Here is a 16,746-nt window from a genome sequence, read left to right on the forward strand (position 1 = left end):
ACTGGTACTTTCTATAAACACATCATTTATTTCAGAAATGAAATTATGGTGACTGATGATGCTTTCTAAAAGAGAGGTGGCTGATGTTTCACTAGTTTAAGCAAGTGTTTCAGTTCCAGTAGAATTGAACTGATCAATAGAAATATCAGCATGCATACTCTGGTGGCTCAGAGGGTAAAATGCCTGCCCGCAATGCGGGAGACCTGGGTTCGATCCCTGGGTTGGAAAGTTCCCCTGGAGAAGGAAATGGCAACCCACTCCAGTATCCTTGCCTGGAGAATCCCATGGATGGAAGAGCCTGGTGGGCTACAGTCCATGGGGTCACAAAGAGTCAGACACGAATGAGCTCACTCACTCACTCACTTGGCATTCACATGTTTTCATCTGCTCAGCCAGTCTGTGTCTTTTGGTTGGTGCATTTAATCCATTTACATTTAAGGTAATTATCAATATGTATGATCCTACTGTCATTTACTTAATTGTTCTCAGTTTATTTTCTGTAGGTAGGTCATTTCTTTCTCTTGTTTCCTGCCTAGAGAAGTTCCTTTAACATTTGTTGTAAAGCTGGTTTGGTGGTGCTGAATTCTTTTAACTTTTGCTTGTCAGGAAAGCTTTTGATTTCTCCATCAAATCTGAAGGAAAGTCTAGCTGGGTAGAGTATTCTTGGATGTAAGTTCTTCCCTTTCATCACGTAAGTATATCATGCCATTCCCTTCTGGCTTGTAGAGTTCCTGTTGAGAAACCATCTGATTGTTGTTTTCCCCATTTGTTGTTTTTCCCCTGTTGCTTTGAATATTTTATCTCTGTCTTTAATTTTTGTCAGTTTGACTCCTGTGTCTTGGTGTGTTCCTCTTTGGGTTTATCCTTCCTGGGACTCTCTGTGCTTCTGGGCTTGGTTGACTATTTTCTTTTCCATGTTTAGGAAGTTTTCAGCTATTATATCTTCAAATGTTTTCTCAGGCAATTCTCTCTTCTCCTTCTGCTGCTGCTAAGTTGCTTCAGTCATGTCCAACTCTGTGTGACCCCAGAGACAGAAGCCCACCAGGCTCCCCCATCCTTGGAATTCTCCAGGCAAGAACACTGAAGTGGGTTGCCATTTCCTTCTCCAATGCATGAAAGTGAAAATTGAAAATGAAGTTGCTCAGTAGTGTCCGACTCTTAGTGACCCCATGGACTGCAGCCTACCAGGCTCCTCCATCCATGGGATTTTCTCTGGGACCCTATAATGTGAATGTTGGTGCACTTAATGCTGTCCCAAAGGTCTCTTAGGCTGTCTTCATTTCTTTTCATTCTTATTTCTATATTCTGTTTTGTGGCAGTGATTCCCACCATTGCTGCCATGTCCTCCAGTTCATTAATCTGTTTTCTAACTCAGTCATTCTGCTGTTGATTCCTTCTAATGTATTATTCATCTGTTTGTTCTTTAGTTCTTGTAGGTCTTTAGCGAACATTTCTTGCATCTTCTAAATCTTTGCCTGCAGCCCTTTTCTGAGATGCTGAATCATCTTCACTATCATTATTTTGAAGTCTTTTTCTGGAAGGTTGCTTCATTTAGTTGTTTTTCTGGGATTTTTATCTTGTCTCTTCATCTGCAACATAACTTTCTACTTTTTCATGCTTATTAACTTTCCATAATGTGGTGGGCTGTGTTCTTGCCTTTTCTGCCTGCCCTCTGATGCAGCAGTCTAAAATCCTTGTGTAAGCCCTTAAACTTACATGGGAGGGACTGGTGGTGGGAAAAACTGGGTCTTGCTCTGATGGAGATGGCCTTGCTCTGTAAAGGTTTAGTCCAATTGTCTGTTGATGGGGTGGGGGGTGGGGGTTGAACTCCTCCCTGTCAGTTGTTAGACCTGAAGTGATACAGCCCCGGAGTCTATGGTAGTCTACGGTGACCTCCAAGAGGGTTTACTCCAAAGGGGACCTTCCCAGCCTGCTGATGCCAGTGCCCTGTCCCTGTGGTAAGCTCTGGCTGACCCACACCTTCACGGGATACCCTCCAACACTAGCAGGTAATTTCATTTCAGTCTCCTGAGGGGTCACTGCTCCTTTCCTTAGTCTTGGTGCATGCAAGATTTTGTTTGTGCCCTCTAAGACTGGAGTCTCTTTCCCCTAGTCCAGTGGAAGTCTAATAAATCCCACTGGCCTTCAAGGTCAGATTCCCTGGGGATTCCCAGTCCCTTTGTCAGATCCCCAGGCTGGGAAGCCTGATGTGAGGTTCAGCACCTTCACAACAGTGGAAGAACTCCTTTGTTGTTATTGTTCTCCAGTCAGTGGGTCACCCACCTGGTGGATATAGGATTTGATTTTATTGTGATTGTGTCCCTCCTACCATCTTGCTGAGGCTTGTCTTTGGAAATGGAGTGATCTTTTTTGGTAGTTTCCAGTATCCTCCTGTCCATGATTGTTCAACAGCTAGTTGTGAATTTGTTGCTTTCATAGGAGGAGATGAGTGCACATCCTTCTACTCAGCCATCTTGGACTGGAAGCTTGGTTTCTCGAGCTGCTGAATTTACTGCTTGATGTTTTTGATCAAAAGAATATATTTTAGTTTTGCGTATAAAAGTAGCATTTCCATGTTCCATCTTTATTTGGTTCTTTACTTTCCTAAAACAATAGTGCTAAATTACTATGAAAGTGTGTAGATGTCCCTTTTAAAGCTGAATATTTTTATCACATGAGATTGGCACACCAACTGCAAATAACTCTGTGTTAATTTGCATTTATATGTGTTTAGTGTTGGTTGCTCAGTCATGTCCGACTCTTTGCAACCCACGGACTGTATCCTGCCAGGCTCCTTTGTCCATGGAATTCTCCAGGCAAAAATACTGGAGTGGGTAGCCATTCCCTTCTTCAGGAGATCTTCCCGACCCAGGGATTGATCTGGGTCTCCTGAATTACAGGCAGATTCTTTACATACATACATACATAGGGAAGGCTTTATATGTTTTTAAATATTTCTATTTGGTGACTTGTTTCCTGAAATATTTATTTCCCTTCTCAATAATAAATTGCATTTTTTTTCAAAAAATTCAGCTATTGAAAAGCTGCTGCAAATTAGTTAATTTTTATTTTTTCTGGTAATTTACCACATTTCTCCTCAAAATCTTTTCATTCCATTATGGCACTCTCTTTGAGAGTTGGTCACTACAATCTAGTGTTGTTGTAGTGGTGGTGGTGGCAGTGGTTATATTCTCAGATTAATCAAGGAGATCTTCCTCAGTGTTCGATTATCCCCATTTGAAGCTATAACATAAGATGGCATCACAGTTATGAATCACAACCTGATTATGGTTCCAACTTAGAAAAAACAAAAAATCAAATGAGGATAGAGCAGATGCAGCAAATTGATATAAAGACTTGGGTTTTGAGAAATGTTTTCTGAATTTATCTTTGAATATGCCATGCATTTCTACCAACAGCGTACAAGCTTCCCATTTTCTCCGCATCATCATCATTTGTTATTTGTGGTCTATTTGACAGTACTCATTCTGACAGATGTGAAGTGACATCTCACTTTTTCTTTGATTTGCATTTCTTTTATTATCCATGTTGAGCATCTTTTCACATGTCTGTTAACAATCTGTATATCTTCTTTGGAGAAATGTCTTCTCAGATCTTCTGCCCATTTTTTATTCAGGGTGTTTGTTTTTCTGATATTGAGTTATATAAGTTCTTTCTATTTTATAGCTTGTTTGTTAACCCCTTATGGGTCATATTGTTTGCAAATATTTTCTCCCATTAGTAGTCTCTGCTTTTTCATTTGTCAGTGGTTTCCTTTGAGTACCAAATGCTATATTTAATTGGGCCTCATTTATATTTTTATCCTTTAATTTGTTTTTGCTTTTGTTTTCTTTGAGGGGACAGTGCAAAGAAAAATTGCTAAAATTTATGCTAAAGAATGCTTTGCCTGTGGTTTCTTCTAAGAGTTTTATGATTTTTAGGTCTTACATTTAGGTCTTTAATACATTTTTTAGTTTATTTTTGAATATGTTATGAGGAAATGCTGTTAATATCATTATTTTATATGTGGCTATTTTTTTTTCCAGCACCATTTATTGAAAAGACTCTTTTCCCCATTGTATATTCTTGCCTCCTTTGTCATGTAGTAATCACAAATGCATGGGTTTATTTCTGGGATCTCTATTCTGCTCCATTGATCTATGTGTCTGTTTTTGTGCCAGTACTAACTCCTTTTGATTACTGTATCTTTGTACTATAGTTTAAAGTTAGGGAGCATATCTCCAGCTCTGTACTTCTTTTCACAAAAAGGCCTCGGCTAGACAGGGTCTTTTGTAATTCCAAATCAATTTTAAGATCATTTTTTCCAGTTCTGCGAAATGTCATGGAATATTTTGATAGGGAGAGAATTTTTGACTGCCTTGAGTATTATGGACATTTTAACAATATCAATTCTTCCATTCCATGAACACAGTATATCATTTCATCTGTGTCATCCTCAATTTATTTCATCAGCATCTTATAGTTTTTCTGGTACAAACTTTTTACCTCCTTAGTTAGATGTATACTTATGTATTTTTTAGGCAATTGTAAATGAAATTGTTAAATTCTCTTTCTGATAGTTCATTGTTATTGTGTAGAAAATGGAACAGATTTCTTTATATTAATTTTGTACCCTCAAACTTTACCAAAAAAAAAAAGCTCATTTATGAGCTCTAACAAAAATTTAGAGTGGTGGCCTCTTTAGGATTTTCTACTATAGTAACATGACAGTTGTACTTCTTCAATTTGGATTGCTATTATTTCCTTTTCTTTTCCGATTGCTGTAGCTAGGACTTCCAGTACTGCGTTGAATGAACATGGTAAGATTGGGCATCCATGTATTGTCCCTTATCTTAGAGAAAATGCTATCAGGGTTCCACCATTTAGTAAGATGTTACTTGTGGGCTTATCAAAAATGATGTTCATTATGTTGAGGTATATTCCCTTAATATATGCCTTGTGGTCAGTTTTTATCATAAATGGATATTGAATTTTATAAAAAGCTTTCTCAGTATTTACTAGGATAATCATATATGTCTTATTCTACAGTTTGTTAATATGGTATATCACACTGATTTGTGCATATTGAACCATCCTTGCCTGCATGTGTATATGCTCAGTCACTCAGCTGTGTCCAACTCTTTGTGACCCCATAGACAATAGCCTCCCAGACTTCTCTGTCCCTGGGATTCTCCAGGCAAGAACACTGGAGGGGGTTGCCATTGCCCCCCTCCAATCTCTGGAATGAATCACACTTAATCATCATGCATGATTCTTTTAATGTATTGTTGAATTTGAGCTTGTTTTCAAGCTGGTTTTAGAAAAGGCAGAGGAACCAGAGACCAAATTGCCAATATCCGCTGGATCATGGAAAAAGCAAGAGTTCCAGAAAAACATATATTTCTGCTTTATTGAGTATGCCAAAGCCTTTGACTGTGTGAATCACAATCAACTGTGGAAAATTCTGAAAGAGATGGGAATACCAGACCCCTTAACCTGCCTCTTGAGAAATCTGTATGCAGGTCTGGAAGCAACAGTTAGAACTGGACATGGAACAATAAACTTGTTCCAAATAGGAAAAGGAGTACGTCAAGGCTGTATATTGTTACCCTGCTTATTTAACTTCTATGCAGATTACATCATGAGAAACGCTGGCCTGGAAGAAACACAAGCTGGAATCAAGATTGCCAGGAGAAATATCAATAACCTCAGATATGCAGATGACACCACCCTTATGGCAGAAGGTGAAGAGGAACTCAAAAGCCTCTTGATGAAAGTGAAAGAGGAGAGTTAAAAAGTTGGCTTAAAGCTCAACATTCAGAAAACGAAGATCACGACATCCGGTCCCATCACTTCATGGGAAATAGATGGGGAAACAGTGGAAACAGTGTCAGACTTTATTTTGGGGGCTCCAAAATCACTGCAGATGGTGACTGCAGCCATGAAATTAAAAGACGCTTACTCCTTGGAAGAAAAGTTATGACCAACCTAGATAGTATATTCAAAAGCAGAGACATTACTTTGCCGACTAAGATCTGTCTAGTCAAGGCTATGGTTTTTCCCGTGGTCATGTATGGATGTGAGAGTTGGACTGTGAAGAAGGCTGAGCGCCGAAGAACTGATGCTTTTGAACTGTGGTGTTGGAGAAGACTCTTGAGAGTCCCTTGGACTGCAAGGAGATCCAACCAGTCCATGCTGAAGGAGATCAGCCCTGGGATTTCTTTGGAAGGAATGATGCTAGAGCTGAAGCTCCAGTACTTTGGCCACCTCATGTGAAGAGTTGACTCATTGTAAAAGACTCTGATGCTAGGAGGGATTGGGGGCAGGAGGAGAAGGGGACAACAGAGGGTGAGATGGCTGGATGGCATGACGGACTTGATGGACGTGAGTCTGAGTGAACTCCGGGAGATGGTGATGGACAGGGAGGCCTGGCGTGCTGCGATTCATGGGGTCGCAGAGAGTCGGACATGACTGAGCGACTGAACTGAACTGAGTTTGCTAATTGGTGGCCTGTAATATTTGATTTTGGTGTGTGACATCTTTAACATCATATTTTACCTTTTATTTCTTTGTCTGATTGCTGTGCATATACTGTGTTGAATAGTGGTGACAGTGGACATCCTTGTCTGTTCCAGGTTTTAGCGATAGGGCTTTCAGCTTTTCACCATTTAATATTATATTGGCTGTGGGTTTGTCATAAGTAGCTTCTATTGTATTTAGATATCCCCCCTATAGCCACTTTAGTTAGTTTTTATCATTAATAGATACTGAATTTTGTCATGTGATTGAGATGATCATGTGGTTTTTGTCTTTTGTTTATGTGGCTTATCACATTGTGTATGTTGAATTATCCTTGTGAACTTGGGATGAATCCCACTTGATTGTAATATATGAACATTCTTATGTGTGGTTGGATGTGTTTTGCTAATATTTTCTTCAAAAGTTTTGCATTCATATTCACTAAAGATATTGGCCTGTAATTTTCTTTATTGGTAGTGTCTTTGTTTTGGTTTTGGTATCAGGGTGATAGTAGCTATTTGTATGTTTGGTAGAATTTGCCTGTGAAGCCATTTGGTCCTGGATTTTTGTTTTTAAGAAGTTTATTAAGCTGCATATTCCACTTCACTTCTATTGATCAGTCTGCTCAAATTATCCATTTCTTCTTGATTCAGTTTTGATGGGCTTTGTGTTTATAGAAACTTGTCCATTTCTTCAAGGTTGTCAGATTTGTTGGCATATAATTGCTCATAGTATTTGCTTAGGTTTATTTGTATTTCTCCAGTAACAGTTGTTATGTCTCCCTTTTCATTTTGCTTACTTGGGTTCTCTCTTTTTCTTAGTGAATGTGGCCAGAGGTTTTTGTCTTTCTTGTTTATCCTTTCAAACAGCCAGCTATTGGTTTTACTGATTTTTCTATTGTGTTTTTTTTTAATCTCCATTTTATTTATTTCCTCTCTGACCTTTATTATTTCCTCTCCTCTGCTGACCTTAGGTTTTATTTGTTCTTCTTTTTCTAATTCTTGTAAGTGCTAGGTTAGGTTTTTTATTTGAAATTTTTCTTATTTTTAAGAGGAAAGCCTGTATCACTGTGAACTTCCCTCTAAGAGCTGCTTCTGTTGCATCTCACAGATTTTCTGTGGTTGTGCTTTTAATTTCATTTGTCTCAAGGGATTAACAAAAAATTCTGATTTCATCATTGACCATTGGATTTTTTTGGTAGCATATTATTTAGTCTCCATGTAATCATTTTTTTCCTGCATTTAATTTTTTGTGGTTAATTTCTAATTTCATGCTATATGGACAGAAAAGATACTTGAGATAATTTCTATACTCTTAAATTTGTTGAGTCTTGTTTTGTGCACTAGTCAGTCCTAGAGAATATTTCATTTGCATTTGAGAAGAATGTGTATTGTGGGTTTTTTGGATGTAGTGCCCTGAAAAGGTCAATTAAGTCTAACTATTCTGTGGTATAATTTAAGATCTCTTTTGCCTAACTGATTTTCTGTCTAGAAGATCTGTGCATTGATATGATTGGGGTGTTACAGTCTCTTTCTATTATCATTTTCCAGAGGAGCTTGGTGCAGGCTACTGTCCATGGGGTCACAAAGAGTCTGGCACGACTGAATGACTTCACTTTCACTTTCACTTTGCCCAACTGATTTTCTGTCTAGAAGATCTGCATTGATGTCATTGGGGTGTTAAAGTCTCTTGCTATTATCATTTTCCTCTCAATTTTTTCATGTATGTCTGTTAGTATTTGTTTTATATATTTGGGTGCTCCTGCATTAGATGCATATATGTTGATGAAGTGCATGTATGTTGACAAGCGTAGAATCCACTCCTGAAGTTCAAGTGGATGGTGACAGTTCAGGATAACCCCTTAAACCTGTGCAGAAGGTGTCCTGCCTTCTGTGAACACATGGACATGGACAAAGGCTACAGTGGCAGGTCCCGCCCCTCCCTTCATGCACCCCCCACCCAAACAATGGCACCTGACCTGTGAGACAACCTGGGCTTTCTCCAGGTACACCCTCCGTTGCAATCACACCAGATGCCAGCCCTACCTTGCTGTTTCTGTCCATCCAATCCCAGTCCTCTCCTTGGGTTGGATCTCCAAATCCTGAGTTCCAACACCCAGAACTTGTCCGCACTAGAGGACATGAGCCTCAAGCTAGGGAGTGCAGAAGAGAAGCACTGACCATCTGTGTGGGTCTCCCTCCAGTCTGGCTGCTATAAACCAGTTTCTATATTCTCCTCTAAGGCTCTTTTCCTGTCCTGGCTAATCTTCTCACTGGTGGAGGGGCTTCCCAGGGTACAAGAAACTTTCCTCTTTCACAGCTCCCTCCCTCCCAGGATCACAGGTATCATCCTGAAATCTTTTTTTGTTTGTTTGTTTGTTTTTCTTCTGTTATACCTATTCATGTGGAGATTTTCTTTCCCTCTCAGCAGTCTGAGGTCTGCTGCAAATGTTCAGTAGATATTCTGTGAGAATTGTTCAACATGTAGATGTATTTTTGATAGTGGGAAGAGGTAAGCTTCATGTTTTACAACTCTGCCATCTTCATCATATTCTTGTCTGTAAAGCTTTTTACCTTTCCGTGAAATGTGAATGAAAGAATTTCTGGGTAGAATATTCTTGGTCATAGATTTTCCCTTTTATCATGTTAAGTTTATCATGACACTCCCTTTTGGCCTGCAGAGTTTCTGCTGAAAAATCAGCAGATAGCCTGATGGAGTTCCTTTAGTATAACTTATTGATTTTTCCTTTCTGCTTTTCATAATCTATTTATTTTTTGACATTTTAATTATGAGGTGTCTGGGGGTGGCCCTCTATGGCTTGATCCTACTTGGAATTTTTTGTGCTTCCTGGACCTGGATGTCTTGGGAAGGACCTCACCTTTCCAAGGTTAGGAAAGTTTTCAGCTAAAATGGCTTTAAATATGTTATCTACCCCTTTACTCTCTTCTCCTTCTGGGACCTCTCTAATGCAAATATTAGTAAGTTTGATGTTGTCATTTGTTGTTGTGATTCAGTTGCTCAGTTGTGTCTGACACTTTGTGACCCCATGGGCTACAGCAAGCCAGAGTTTCTACCTTCACCATCTCCTAGAGTTTTCTCAAACTCATATCCATTGAGTCCATGGATGGATAGCCTCATCCATCCATCTCATCCTCTGTCATCCCTTTCTCCTTCTGCCTTCAATATTTTTGCAGCATTAGAGTCTTTCCAATGAGTTGGCTCTTTGCATCAGGTGGCCAAAGTATTAGAACTTCAGCTTCAGTATCAGTGAATATTCAGGGTTAATCTCCTTTAGGATTGACTGGTTTGATCTCATTGCTGTACAAGTGACTGTCAAGGATCTTGTCCCATACCACAGTTTGAAAGCATCAAATCTTCAGTGCTCAGCCTCCTTTATGGTCCAGCTATCACATCCATACATGACTACTGGAAAAACTATAGCTTTGAATATATAGAATTTTGTTGGCAACATAATGTCTCTGGTTTTAAAATGCTGTCTATGTTTCTCATAGCTTTCCTTCCAAGTGTGTTTTAATTTCATGGCTGCAGTCACCATCTGCAGTGATTTTGGAGCCCAAGAAAATAAAGCCTTTCACTGTTTCCATTGTTGGCCCATCTATTTGCCATGAAGTGATGGGACAGGATGCCATGATCTTAGTTTTCTGAATGTTGAGCTTTAAGCCAACTTTTTCACTCTGTTCTTTCACCTTCATCAAGAGGCTCTTTCACTCCTCTTTACTTTCTTCCATAAGGGTGGTGTCATCTGCATATCTGAGGTTATTGATATTTCTTTCAGCAATCTTGATTCCAGCTTGTGCTTCATCTAACCTGAAATTTCACATGATGTACTCTGCATTTAAATTAAATAAATAGGGTGAAATTATACATATTCAATATGACAATATACATCCTTGAGTCCATTTTTCTATGTCCAAGTTCTAACTGTTGCTTCTTGACCTGCATATAGATTTCTCAGAGGGCAGGTAAGATGGTCTGGTATTCACATCTCTTTAAGAATTTTTAATTCTTTAAGAATTTTCCAGTTTGTTGTGATGCACACAGTCAAAGGCTTTAGTGTAGTCAGTCAATGAAGCAGAAGTAGATGTTTTTCTTGAATTCTCTTGCTTTTTCTATGATCCAGTGGATGATGGCAATTTTATCTCTGGTTTCTTTGCCTTTCTAAATCCAGCTTGTACATCTAGAGGTTCTCAGTTCACATGCTGTTGAAGCGTAGCCTGAAGGATTTCGAACGTTACTTTGCTAGCATGTGAAATGAGTGCAATTGCACAGTATTTTGAGCATTCTTTGGCATTGCCTTTCTTTGGAATTGGAATGAAAACTGACCTTTTCCAGTCCTGTGGCCACTGCTGAGTTTTCCAAATTTGCTCGCATACCTAGTGCAGCGCTTTCACAGCATCATCTTTTAGGATTTGAAATAGTTCAGTTGGAATTCCATCACCTCCACTAGCTTTGTTAGTAGTGGTGCTTCCTAAGGCCCACTCAACTTTGCAGTCTAGGACGTCTGGCTCTAGGTGAGTGATCATACCATTGTGGTTTCCAGGTCATTAAGATCTTTTTGTATAGTTCCTCTGTGTCTTCTTGCCACCTCTTCTTAATATCTTCTACTTCTGTTAAGTCCATACCATTTCTGTCCTTACTGTGCCTGTCTTTGTATGAAATGTTCCCTTCAGTTCAGTTCAGTCACTCAGTTGTGTCCGACCCTTTGTGACCCCATGAGCCACAGCATGCCAGGCCTCCCTGTACATCACCAACTCCTGGAGTTTACCGAAACCCATGTCCATTGAGTTGGTGATGCCATCCTACTATCTCATCCTCTGTTGTCCCCTTCTCCTCCTGCCTTCAATCTTTCCCAACATCAGGGTCTTTTCAAATAAGTCAGCTCGTCACATCAGGTATGAATGTGAATACCTGTAATAAATAGGACATCTTTTTTTTTTTTTTCTCTTCTAGAAGGTCTTGTAGGTCTTCATGGAATCATTTCACTTCAGCTTCTTTAGCATTTGTGGTTGGGGCATAAACTTGGATTACTGTGATCCAAGTAAATGGTTTGACTTGGTAAAAAACAGAAATCATTTTGTCATTTTTGAGACTGCACCCATTTTAGACATTTTTGTTGATTATGAGGGCTACTCCATTCCTTCTGTGGAATTCTTGCCCAAAGTAATAATAGCTAGAATGATCATCTAAATAAAGCTCACCAATTCCCATCCATTTTAGTTCACTGATTCCTAAAATGTTGATATTCACACTTGCTGTCCCCTGTTGACCACTTCTGATTTACTTTGATTTATGGACCTAACATTCCAAGTTCCTATTCAATATTGTTCTTTATAACATCAGACTTTACTTTCATCACCAGACACATGTACAACTGGGCACTATTTCTGCTTTGGTTCAGCCTTTTCATTGCTTCTGGAGCTATTTCTATACTCTTCTCCAGTAGCATGTTGGCACCTACCAACCTGTTCATCTTTCAGTGTTATATCTTTTTGCCTTTTCATACTGTTCATGGGTTTCTTAAGGCAAGAATGCTGAAATGATTTGCCATTCCCTTCTCCAGTGGACCATGTTTTGTCAGAACTCTTCACCATGACCCGTCTGTCTTGGGTGATCCTACATGGCATGGCTTGTAGTTTCATTGAGTTAGACAAGACTGTGATCCTTGTGATGTTGTCAAAAAGATTTTTAAAAATGTTCTCATTGGTTTTTATTCCCTTTTTTTTTTTAAGTCAGATTCAGTGATTTCCATTACTCTGCCTTACAGTTCATTGATCTGTTTTTCTGTATCTTGTAATCTAGCAGTCCCCAACCTTTGTGGCCCTAGAAACTGGTTTCATGGAAGACAGTTTTTCCATGGACCAAATAAGAGGAATGGTTTCAGAATGATTAAAGCACATTATATTTATGTGCTTTACTTCTATTATTATTACATCAACTTCACTTCATCAAAGGCATTAGACTTTGGAGGTTGGGGACCCATGTTCTAACCTACTATTCATTCCTTCAAGTGCAATTTTTATCTCAGTTATTGTATTCTTCAGCTCCCTTTTGTACTTTCTTACATCTTTTCTTTGATAAACATCTCTGGGTTCATCCATTTTCTCTTAAGTTCTCTGATCATATTTACAATCATTACCTTGATCTCTTTATTGGGTTAATTGCCTATCTCCACTTTGTTCTTCTTCTGGGATGTTATCTCATTCCTTCATTTGTAACATGTTCCTTTCACTAATTTTTGCTGAATTTTCTGTGTTTATTTCTATATATCTGGTAGGTTCTGGGGTTGGGAGGTTGTGGGGCCAGGATTCCATGGTCTAGTGTTGGCCTGCTGGTAGGTATTGTTTCTTGACATGGCTGGCTGCAGTTTCCTAGGCATCCCAAAGCTAGTGCTGACCTGCTAGTGAGTGGGGCTGGATCCCAGGGCAGCTGGCTGAGGTCAAGGTATCTCAGAGTTGCCATTGTCCTGGTGGGCAGGACCAGAGTCCCTGGTGTCCTGGGGCTGATGCAGGCTTTATGGTATATTTACTGGGTCCTGACAAGAGAGGCTATGGGGCTACAGTGATCCTAGTGCTCATGTCCACCTCCCATTGGGAAGGTTTCAAGGTCAGGGGAATCTGGGACTGATGGCCACCCACTGGTGGGCAGAACTCCTCGAGTCTTTGGGTGCAAAGCTCCTGGGTATCCTATTGGTCCACTGGTGGTCAGGGCCAGGTGCTTATACATTTGGCTTCAGGATCCCAAAGTTTGTGTCGGCCCACTGATGGAAGGGATGAGATACCATGACAGCTGGCTGAGAGGCCCAAGATGTCTCAGAACTGGTGTTGGCCTGTTGGTGAGTAGGACCAGGGCTGAGTGCTGTCTAGCTGGTAGGAGGGTGATTTTCTGCCACTGTAGACTGGGAGGTTGTGGCGGCCCCTAGGCTGTTGTCTCCCCACTGGTTAGGTGGACCCGAGTCCCAGGGTTTCTAGTAATAGAGTCCTCAGGGTCCTGAAACTGGTGTATCAGCCTGGTGGTAGGTGGGTCTAGGGCCCTGGGGCTGGTGCCTACTCATTGGTGGCCAGAGGTGGATTCTGGGGTCTCTTGCTGCAGAACCCTGAGGTGTTCCTGGGCTAGTTCCTGTCTGCTGGTATTTAGACCTGGGTCCCATTGGTGGACAAGGTCATGTCCTGGGGTGGCTCTGGGCTCAGGAGGTCTTAAGGTAACTTGCCTACTAGTGGGTGTGGCTTTTCCCCCACCTGGCTAATTGCTTGGCCTGAGGCATCCTAGTACTTGGGCCTACAGGTTAGTAAGCAGGGAAAGCTCTCAGTGCTTATAAGCTAAAGGGAGGATTGGCAAAATGGCACTTGCCACCATCTGTGTCCATGTGGTAGAACAGTCTCCAATAAATGACTCCCACCATTATAGCTATTCCTAGGGTGAGTTCCAGTTGCCTCCTGACTGTCCAGGAGACTCTCCAAGATCAGCAGGTAGGTGTGACTCAGGTCTCTGCCTTGGGTCCTGGAGTGTGTGAGATTTTGTGTGCAACATTTAAGAGTGGAGTCTCTATTTCCCATAGGCATCTGGGTCTTCTGAAAGAAAGTCCTGATGCCCTTCAAATGTTCTGGGGGCTCCTTTTCTTGGCATAAGACTCATAGCCTGAGGACCCTGATGTAGGACTCAGATTCATTGCTTCTTACGGAGAATCTCTGCAGTTGAAATTATTCTCCCATTTGTGGGTCACTCAATGGCAGCCCACTCCAGTACTCTTGCTTGGAAAATCCCATGGGCAGAGGAGCCTGGTAGGCTGCGGCCCATGGGGTCACTAGGATTCGGACACGACTGAGCGACTTCACTTTCACTTTTCACTTTCATTCATTGGAGAAGAAAATGGCAACCCAGTCCAGTGTTCTTGCCTGGAGAATCCCAGGGATGGCGGAACCTGGTGGGCTGCTGTCTATGGTTGCACAGAGTCAGACATGACTGAAGTGACTTAGCAGCAGCAACAGCACCTGTACTTATGGGTCTTGACAATATCATAACTCCATCCCTCCCACTCATCTCATTATGGTTCTTTCTTTATATCTTCAGTTGTAGAAGATCTTTTCTATTATATTCTGGTCTTTCTCCTCAATAGTTGTGGCTATGAGAGCTGATGAGCTCAGGATCTTCTTATTATGACTGCTTTTTGCCATCCATTTGGAAGGAATAAGAAAAGCTCACTTGAAATTGAAATTTGAAAAAAAAAATCATTTGAAATCATGATGATGGCAGAGAGAAAACTGGGATGGATTTGGTGGTGGTTCTAAGCCTATGACAAGTTAATTATGAACTCCGGGCAATCTACCTAATATCTGAGTGTTGGTTTCATTTGCAGAAGTGAAGGTGACAAATTTGATCAGTGGCTTTCAAGCTGTGCTCTGTTGATGTCTGAGTTGTGGTGGGATATATGAAGGTATTCTAGTTCTCCAACCTTTGTTCCAAGCAGAGATAGTCTTCTTTTATCTGCTTCTTATAGTAAAGCACTGAATAAATTTTATTTTTAAACCAGTCTTATTGCTTAACAACATCTGAAAGCCACTAGAGTAGGTTGTTTTCATCACCCCATGAAAACTTTTTGATGCTATAAAAAATTATGAATTTAAAAGAATTAATAGAAAAACTACCCTATGCAGGGCTCTAGGCTGAATGCTAGAAAATAAAGATTGCATACAGCTTAGCCTATTGCATAATACAAGGAAAATGTATATAAGTCCTTAACAGGGACAATTAGTGTAGTGCTAGAAAGCTCAGAAGAGGGGAAGCTCTGAGACTAAATAAATATACACATTGCATATGAATACATAGTATATTAATATATATATTAATTGCATATAACTATATATAGATTATGGTACCTATATATAACGTGATATATGTGTATACATATATTTCATATGCAACCTAGAAGGAAATGGAGCAAAATTCATGTTTAATAGATGTGTCTTGTTAATATATAGGACTTTCATCTTCCTTCATATTCTACTCTCCTGCATCACAGTGCTTTCACAGCATTGAAAACTGGAGGGTAGCTACATAACTGCTTATGCATTTACCATTGTTTCTTACCAATGTGTGTGTTACAGTTGCAGACAGTGGTTATAATCTGTAAGGAGATATGTTTGTCAAACACTTTTTGGTTCATTAAATGGACATCCATTTCACAGTGTAAATCAGAGCACAGGATTTAAACATTTTCCATCAGGAGATTCACCACACTTTTAAAAGTAATGTTTTTCAATTTCTGGCTAGAGAAGATATTTCAGGCAGTAATTTATTATTTCAATAGGATCCCCTCATGGATTAAAGATTGCTAGCACCTTCTAAAGGACCACATAATGGTGATCTTTAAAGTAAAAACTAGTCTGTTCATCTTATTTCCCCAGCAGAGCTTAGTATAGTACTTTATGCATAAAGTACTCCATTTTTAATAAGAAAAATGTCATCAATTATTTCATAGGAAATAAACCTCTTATTGATAGGAGTTGGCAGTAGTTTCAATAGTGCAACTAAATATCAATAACATTTCGTCAAGTTAGCACCGATTAAATTTAACTGAACTGAAATGAAAAGAAAATACTGAGGCTTAACGATTGTAGTTGTAAAACACCAGTTTTTAGGATGAGCCATCTATGCTAATGGATCTTCAACAAAGTATGAAAATAATACAGATTTAATGAAAACTATTAAATTCTGGAAATTCCCTGGAAAAAAATGGAAACAGATATTCTAAAATTCATACCAATGTTTAGTCATCATTTACACCAGACACTGGCAAACATTTTTTAGAAGCAAGATGATGATATTTTTGGTCTTGTATCTTTGTTGGAACTACTCAGTTCTGTCATTTTCTTCAGCAATAGGGAATATATAAATGAATGCGCGTGACTGTTCCAATGAAATAGGCAGATGGCCAGATCTGACTCAAGGGACCAGAGTTTGCCAGCCCCTCACTTATATAATCACAAATGATTCTTAATTTGCCTTTGTTTTTGCATTGATACTTGACAGCTATTTTTAATGAAGGTTCCCTAAATATGTTCTAGATTTTAAAAATCTCTGTTCCAGGAATACATTTAAATAATTAAAATAGAGATGTGTTCTAATTTACCATACTATAGCTGCTGTTGCTGCTGCTGCTGCTAAGTTGCTTCAGTCGTGTCCGACTCTGTGTGATCCCATAGACGGCAG

Source organism: Capra hircus, chromosome 29 (genome assembly GCF_001704415.2).
Source record: "Capra hircus breed San Clemente chromosome 29, ASM170441v1, whole genome shotgun sequence".
In the NCBI taxonomy this organism is placed as follows: domain Eukaryota; kingdom Metazoa; phylum Chordata; class Mammalia; order Artiodactyla; family Bovidae; genus Capra; species Capra hircus.